This window comes from Pleurodeles waltl, chromosome 6 (genome assembly GCF_031143425.1).
Source record: "Pleurodeles waltl isolate 20211129_DDA chromosome 6, aPleWal1.hap1.20221129, whole genome shotgun sequence".
NCBI classification, from domain to species: Eukaryota; Metazoa; Chordata; class Amphibia; order Caudata; family Salamandridae; genus Pleurodeles; species Pleurodeles waltl.
Window position 1 is genome coordinate 144,004,705 of NC_090445.1, and position 8,731 is coordinate 144,013,435.

An 8,731-nucleotide genomic window follows, 5' to 3' on the forward strand; every position below is an offset into this window, starting at 1 on the left:
GTCACAGTAGCCCCATAAGCCAAGAAATACCTCATGTGCCAGGGCCACTATTTTGCCACTAGCTCCCGATATACTAAGAATTAGTTTCAGTGTGCTAGTTCCGGCATTTTGGCTAAGGGACCCTTGTGCAAAGATTTACCTCCAGTATCCTAGCATTTTGCCAGTCATGTCCAAAGGAGCAAGAATTAACTCCAATCTGCCTGCAGCATCATTTGGCTATGGGTACCCTTGTAGACCAAATACCAAAAACAGCAGTGGCACAACACTCACACATACCTAATGCAAGTCACTAATACTCATTTCGATTTACTAGCTCATACTCATTCTCATTCTCACTCACAATCATTCTCACTCGCTCACAATCCCTTACACTCATTTTACCCACTCACTGTCACTCACACTCACTTGAGCTCACTTTTACTAACTCGGTGTCACTTGTTCTCACTCACTCCCCCATCATATGCCGAGATGGGAGATAGTCAGGTGAGAGACTGATTGCTTTGTAGCCCCAGGCAATATATGGCTGAAGGAGCTCCTGTGCACGTGACAAATGGATGGCCCAAGTGCATGCTCGCTCTCCTAGAACTGGGACTTCCCTGGGCCTGGAAGCTGTTTAATGGCTGGTACAAACACTTCTCTGTGCCTTCATTAGTCTTCAGATAAGGCTCACTGTCCATGGCTGCTTCACTCCTGGTCACAGCGAAGGTTGGCATGTACTTCTTGTTCAAATAGTCCAAACTAAACATATATTCCCTATTGATCCTATAAAAAGGGGTCAGGTAACAAGGGGATGGAGCCCGGACATCACTTAGGGCAACCCACCACTGATTCCATTATTATGTCTGTATCTGTCATCCACAGTCCACCCTCTCCGTATCTAATACTCCTCATGTTGTCCCTCTGTCTTCATATATCATCTAGTCTCTAGTGTTCTATCTCAGCTAGCAAGATGGTTATTGGCTTATTCTGAGTCCCGTTGTAATCCCAATCGGGATTCCGATTTGTGAGGAAAAACCTGCACTTCAAGTAATTTTGCCCATATAGATTTTGACCAGGAAAACTCAGCAAAATGTGTTCAGAGAAAATTGCTTAGAAAGAGGTGAACCATATGGAAATCAATGCAAAATGAAAGCTTTTTGCATGCTATGCCTTATTTCACATGGAAACGTTGAAGTAATTAAGTAATATTGCACCTAGTAATTACAATCCACTTTCAGTCAATCAATCTGGCTTTCTAGAGCTCAGCTAATCACTTGCAAGGGTATCTATTGGCTGAGAACCAAGCTGCTTGGGTGGAGTCAGTTGAATAATCATGTTTTGAGTCCCTTTCTGAATTCCTGAAGGGAGCTTGAGGTCCAGAGGTGGAGTGGTAGACTGTTTCATGACCTAGCGGCAAGGTAGGAGAAGGAGCGTTTTGCACTGTTGCTTCAATGGATGCGGAGGGTGAGCGAGGGAGATGGAGGCAGAACACAGGTGTCTGGAGGGCTGGTAGAAGTTCAGGTGGTGGTGAGTGCGTGTTGTTGTCAGGATTTCACCGGAAAGTAATTTCGCAGGAGTGAAATCCAGCACTGAAGAATAGTCCCAACCTCCGAGTTTAGGCAGGAAGACCCAACAAAGTCAAAGTCTAACTTGCCCTAACTGGATGAGGGGAAGGAGGTGTGGAGGAGCCGCTGACCTATGGACTGGAAGAGGTACCTCAGTGACCTCAAGTGTTCTCTCTATCACCTCCTGTAATAATACAAACAAAACCGTTGAGTACTACAAGTACTGATAAAACCTAAGTTAGAATGAGTCTTTTATGTACATAACATAGGATACCTGGCAATTCCCCTCTCCGGGTGTATTGTAGTTTTGTGCTATATACTTGGATAATTTGATATTCTTAAACACAAGAACACCAGAATATGAATGGAATGACAGGAGTGCTCTTTGGCTAATGAAATAATAGAATTCCCAGAAATATTCATTACACACCTGGTCTGTTACCCTGACTGGGCTTCGTGGGAAAGACGAACTTGCAGAAAAAGTACAACAATAAGACTCATCTACATGTAACTAGATATAGCATTTCTTCATGCTTCTAAATAAACATACACTTGCAATAGAATAATTACATATAAACTCAACAAAAACCCTGTATAAACACAATATAAGCATGCAGTATATATATTTAGCAGGGTTGTATAGTTCCGCGAATTCCTCTTTACTAAATATTTGACCTGTTCTGTTATGGTGCAGGTTATTTTCAAGATTTGAAAACTCAATAAACATGAAGTTCATTCAAAATACCTCTAAATCAGATAAGTGGCTCCGTTTATATGCTAACGGTTGTGGCACGTTACCACAAGAAGTTCACAATTTGCTTTTCTTGTTTTTTTTCAGGTCGCCAACAATGCGAGGAGAATATCCAGCAAAGAATAGGGAACAAACTGAGCAGCCGGGACGTGACTACCAAACAAGTCTGAAGTCACCAGAAGGACCAACAGCAAAAAAGATGCCAACAAACACGCCGCGTCAGAAAAAACAACAGGAATCTGAAAGGAGTCGTTACAACGAGCGGCGTCCGAGGAGCCGCGCACACAGCCTAAAAAGCCTACAGGCTCTTCCTATTAATGAAGCCACAGTGTTTTAGACCGGCAGTTGAGCAGGCCCGACAGTACACCTCCACAATAGCCCCCCCTGCGGATTTGGGTTTGTTAGAGCATTTACAATGGAAATGTTGAAGGAAACAAGGGGCATTAACATGACCTTCAGGTTCCCAGATGCAATCCTCTGGACCGTATCCCTTCCAATGAATTAAGTAAAACAGTCGGTGTCATATACGTTTGGAGTCCAAGATCGCCTCCACTTCAAATTCAGTTCATTGTCTGTCATTAAGGGCTGGGGGTCTTGGCAAGGGAACAGTTCCTGAAATTACTAGTTTCAACAATGACACATGAAAAACTGAATGCATTTGCAGATTCAAGAGCAGTTCTAATTTCAGTGTTACGCCGCTGCGTGGTAGGTTGAGCAATACCACTGGCCTGGTCAGTGCACTGCTCTGCGTCCCATGGCTCCATCTGGTAAGTAGAGCCTCTCACTTGTCTAAACTCTTGACTCCTGTCAGGAGTTCGAAGCCCTCCTACACCTGCAGGCTTCTGCCTGTGCCTCATCCCTGGTGTCTAGTGGGAGAGCTCTGCTTTCCCACTGGGCTGCCCTCTGCCTCTCTCCTCCCTTTTTCTTCTTGCCCTCCATTCTGCTGCGCTTCTGTGTCTGTCCCTGCTGTGCTCCTTTTGCCCTCTGCCTCCCTCCTCTTTTTTTCTACTTGCCCTCCATTCTGCTGCACTTCTGTGTCTGTCCCTGCTGTGCTCCTTTTGCCGTCTGCCTCTCTCCTCCTATTTTTTGCTTTGCCCTCCGTTCCGCCCTCACTTCTGTCTGTCCCTTTTTGTGCTCCTTTTCTTCGCACTCACTCTTCCCGGTTTTTCTCTCACTCCGGTCTCTCTCTCTCTCTCTCTCTCTCACTTCGATCTCCCCCTCCTCTCTCTCCCCAGCCGCTGCTGCCCCTGCGGCCCGCCCCCTATTTTGTGCCATTTTTCATCCCCGCCTCCCAGCTGTCCTCTCCTCCCCCCCACCTCCTTAGTTAATGATGGCTGCTGAGCGGCTGTGCCGCTGGCACGCCAAAGGTGCACCAAAGGCAAGCCTGTCTGTGCCCGTCCGTGTCTGTCCGTGTCTGTTCCGCACCCAGCACCAGAACCCCTGGCTCTTGTAACACACACGTCTTCACTGCGACGCCGCCACCCTCTGCGCCCTCAACACTGGCCGCTCTTGTGCCTGCCTTCAAGCCTCCCCGCTGACCATCCGCAGACCCTTCTCATCCCAGAACTGCACCTTCACCAGCCTCCACGCCAACAACCCACCCACCAAGGCAGGACACAATCACCTTAGATGTATCCTCCTCAACACCCCCTCTGTCCACAAGTACGCAGTAGAGCTATGGAATCTACTCAAATCAGCATCCCCAGAAGTCGCCTTCCTGACCGAGACCTGGATTAACTCCTCCTCACCGCCTGACATTGCCATAGCCATCCCGGACGGCTACAAGATCACCCGCAGGGACCTCCCCAACAAACTAGGATGAGGCATTGCCATGATCCACAAGAACACCCTCAGGATCACGACCAGCACTGAAGGCACCCTCAGCATCGCTGAACACCTGCACTTCCACATCCACTCCAACCCAAAGACCACCCTCCAAGGGACCCTCGTCTACAGGCTGCCCGGCCCCCGACAGCAGTTCAGCTACTCCCCCAATGTCATCAGCACACACATTCTCACATTCACTGACTGCATACCACTCTGGGATTTAAACTTCCACCTCACAAACACCAACGACAACAACACCACCACCTTGCTCTCCAACCTCTCCAACCTCGTCCTCAAACAAGTCGGCACAACACCAACCCACTCCACAAGACATACACTCAACCCTATTTTTTCCACCAGCAATCACGTCTCCTTCAGCCATACCACCGAACGTGACTGGACAGATCACCGCTGCATCCACTTCTCCTTCTAGAAACCCACAACACACCACCGCCCACAACGGATCCCCCACCGCAATTGGAACAAGGTCACCGAAGGCCAACTCATCGTGACCCTCTCCTGGAACCTACCTATCAACACCACCGACACTGATGCAGCTGCCCGCAACTTCAGGCAATGGATCAACACCTGTGCCAATACTCTCGCCCCGATCAAGAATCCCTCCAACAGATGCACCGACAGAAGGGCCTTCTGGTTTACCGCTGACCTCCTCGAATCTAAGCAAACCTGCCACAGCTTTTGCGCCAAGAGCAGACTCTGGACAACCACACAGCCTTCAAAAACACCATGCGCATACACCACTAACTCATCCGAACCGCCAAGAGAACCGCCTTCAAAGACCGAATCAACAACAACGCACACAGCCACAAGGATCTCTTCAACATCGTGAAGGAACTCTCCAACCCCAGCTCCAACACCAACGACATCCCGCCATCTCAAGACCTCTGCTACTCCCTAGCCTCCTACTTCCACCGCAAGATTGCAGGCATCCACGACAGCTTCAACACCCAGACCTCCCCCCCGGCAACCACCAACGCCCTCCTCAAAAAACCCAAGGTGGACCCAAAGGACCTCAAGAACTTTCTGCCTATCTCCTTGCTCCCCTTCCTTGTAAAAGTCATCGAGAAGGCCGTCAACAGACAACTATCCCACTTCCTTGAGGAGAACTGCACCCTGGACCCTTTTCAATCCGGATTCCGCAGCAACCACAGTACTGAAACTGTACTCATCGTCGCCACCGACGTCATCAGAACCATACTAGACAACGGCGAAACCACACTCCTCATCCTCCTGGACCTCTCGGCCGCGTTCAACACTGTCTTGCCACCACACCCTATGCTCACATCTGAGCAATGCAGGAATCCATGACAGAGCCCTGGACTGGGTCACCTCATTTCTCACCGGCAGAACCCAGAGAGTCCGCCTCCCCCTTTCTGCTCGGAGGCCACAGAAATCATCTGCGGCATACCCCAGGATTCGTCCCTCAGCCTGACCCTCTTCAACATCTACATTGCCGTGTTCGTTAACACCGCCTGAACCCACAACCTCAACATCATCTCATATGCCAATGACACCCATCCGATCCTCTTCCTCACCAAGGACTCCGCCAAGACCAACCTCCATGAAGGAACGAAGGCCATCGCCGAATGGATGAAAAACAGCTGCCTCAAACTCAATTCCGACAAGACGGAAGCCCTCATCTTCGGCTCCACTCCCTTTGCATGAGATGACTCCTGGTGGCCTACCTCTCTCGGAGTCACTCCAACTCCCACTGACCACGCACGCAACCTAGGATTCATCTTGGATTCCTCATTATCCATGACCCAAAAAGTCAACGCAATCTCCTCTTCCTGCTTCAACGTCCCCTGCATGCTCCGAAAGATCTACAAAATGGATCCCCACTGAAACCAGAAGAACAGTCACCCAAGCCCTCGTAGGCAGCAAACTGGACTACGTCAATGCCCACTACGCAGGAACCACGGCCAAACTCCAGAAGAAGCTGCAACGCATCCAAAACGCCTCCGCACGCCTCATCCTGGACATCTTCGGCCACTGCCACATCACAGGCCATCTGAGAGTCCTGCACTGGCTTCCAGTCAACAAGAGAATCGCCTTCAAACTCCTCACCCAGGCGCACAAAGCACTGCACAACACTGGACCAGAATGCCTCAATATATGGCTCTCCTTCTACACCCTGACCCGGCATCTCCGCTCCGCCGACCTCGCCCTTGCAATTGTCCCAAACGTCCATAGAACTACAGCCAACAGCAGATAATTTTTGCACCTCACCGCAAAGACGTGGAACACTCTTCCCACCCACCTGCGTCAGACCAAAGACCTCCTTACCTTCAGGAAACTACTCAAGACCTGGCTGTTCAAATAGTAGCAGCACCCCGCCCTTTCCCCCACCTCAGCGCCTTGAGACCCTCACAGGTGAGTAGTGCGCTTTACAAATTTCGGATTGATTGATCATTTATTTTTTGGGCAATCCTATAGGGACCAGTGTATTGTGGTTGAAATTTATGAGGCCCTTTCAAATTCATAAATTGTGTAGATAACCACACCTCATCACCAATTTGATAGTCAGTGCTAGGCTTGTAATGCAGATCAGCATTTATTTTGTACACAGTTTTTGCCTGTTCTAAGTTGTGGTGGGTAGTATGTTGTAAATCTCTTATCTTTTCAATATAGTCTTGGACTGCCAGCACCCCAGAGGCAGAACAAGACGAAAACATCATAAATCGAGGATGACAACCATAATTACATTCAAAGGTGAGGCTTTAGTAGAGCAATCTGCAAACTTTGCTGCCCAAAGAACAATATCCCAATCTTTTGTACTGTTTAACACTTGGCATCTTTTTTACTGCTCCAAACACTGGTTCTCTCTTTCAGTCTGTCCACCTGTTTGAGGATGGAAACCAGTGGAAAGATGAACTTCAAGTTGCAACACTCCACACAGGGCCTTCCAAAACTTAGAGACAAACTGAGGATCCTGGTCAGCCACAATAATTGAAGGAAGCCCATGTATACATACAATAGCTTGTAAAAAGGTATCTACAGGTTCTTCGGATGTTGCTAGACCACCTAAAGGGGTAAAATATGCCACCTTTGTCAACACATCAACAACAACCAAAATTACAGTATGGCCCTGATCTGTCTTGGGAAGTTCTTCTATGAAATCCATGGGAAGTGTATGCCAAGGAGTGGGAGAAGTGAGTAGTGGTGCTAACAGATCAGTGGGGGCTTGATGTGTATCTTTGCTTTGTTCACAAATGCTACATTTCTTTACTAATTGTTTTGTGTCAGGGTTGAGAGTGGGCCACCAGTCTTTTGAGGATCTCTTATGTTTTCTTTTCCCCTGGATGACTTGCTAGGAGATGAGTGTGACACCATTCCAAAGCTTGTTGCTGTAGTTCCTGAGTATTAACACAGATTCGTCTCTGTATGTAATACAAATTGTTCACCTTGTGACTAGTATTATTATGTATAATATCAGTGTCTTGGGTTCCTCATGGGTGAGTAGTGCACTTTACAAATGCTTTGATTGATTGATTTATTATGTATGATGTTGTCGCGTGGGCTCTCATTATCCTAAATGAGACTACTGGATTTCTAGGCAGCAGGATCGATCACGTTGTGGGGGACAGAGTCTGACCCACGTGTAAGGAACTCTGTCACCCTAAATCCGGTTTTTGCTCCGGCTTACTAGCAGTGCCTCATTTCTACCACAGGGAAGAGATGATTGGGCAGCCGAGCACATGACATCTTTGGATCTTCTCAGGGAAGTCGTGGTCACTCAGATCCAAACCTACTCTCTCATTTACAGTATGATCTCATATACAAATGACAAAGGCAGTATAAGTTTTATATAATGTTTTAATAAAACGACTGCATTTTAGATAATAAGGCGTGAGCCGCAATAACCAGAACCATACAACACAGTAGGATTGAAATAGTCACCAGGAGAGTAAAACATAAGAACAACGCTATCATGGTGTCTAATAGTTTCTACTCTCCCTCTGCTAGTTCTTTTTCGAGCACAGCATGTTAAGCTTCTAACTTGCCTTTCTGAATCACTGGGGAGACATCAGCCCTCATACCTGAGCAAAGGCCTGTGATCTTGGTTCAGCATCTGCAACGAGGCAGTCTGCGTCTAGTTGTGGTTCCCTGGTCGGAATCTCCCTCCTTCGTGTATTGGGACAAGGAAGTGTTTTTATAACTAACATGTCAGCGTGATCACAAAATGTCCCTACGCAGGAATGCCAAAGACTAACCTCCTACCACGTCTATCAGCAATGTACCAGACTGTATCCTTGACTGAAGCACAGAGTGAACAAGAATGTGTTATGGAGAACGCCAGTGCTGAAGTAGGCTAAACAGTGTGATATGAATATAAAACAAGACCGTAGAACTAGCTATTTAAAAAATAACAGTACGAAGCCTAATAAAAAGCATTTAGAGCAAAGTGCACAGAGGCTCTAAGCTTGCAAGCAAATGAATAAAACACATCCAGGGCAAAGTGCACAAAGGCCTAAAGCCTGAAGCTAATGCACAAAGGATAAGTAAAACTAACCACACTACAATGTCTTCATCTTCTTTTTTTTGTGGAGTTGCTATCTCAGTTATACATTTCTCTGTTGAGTATAAG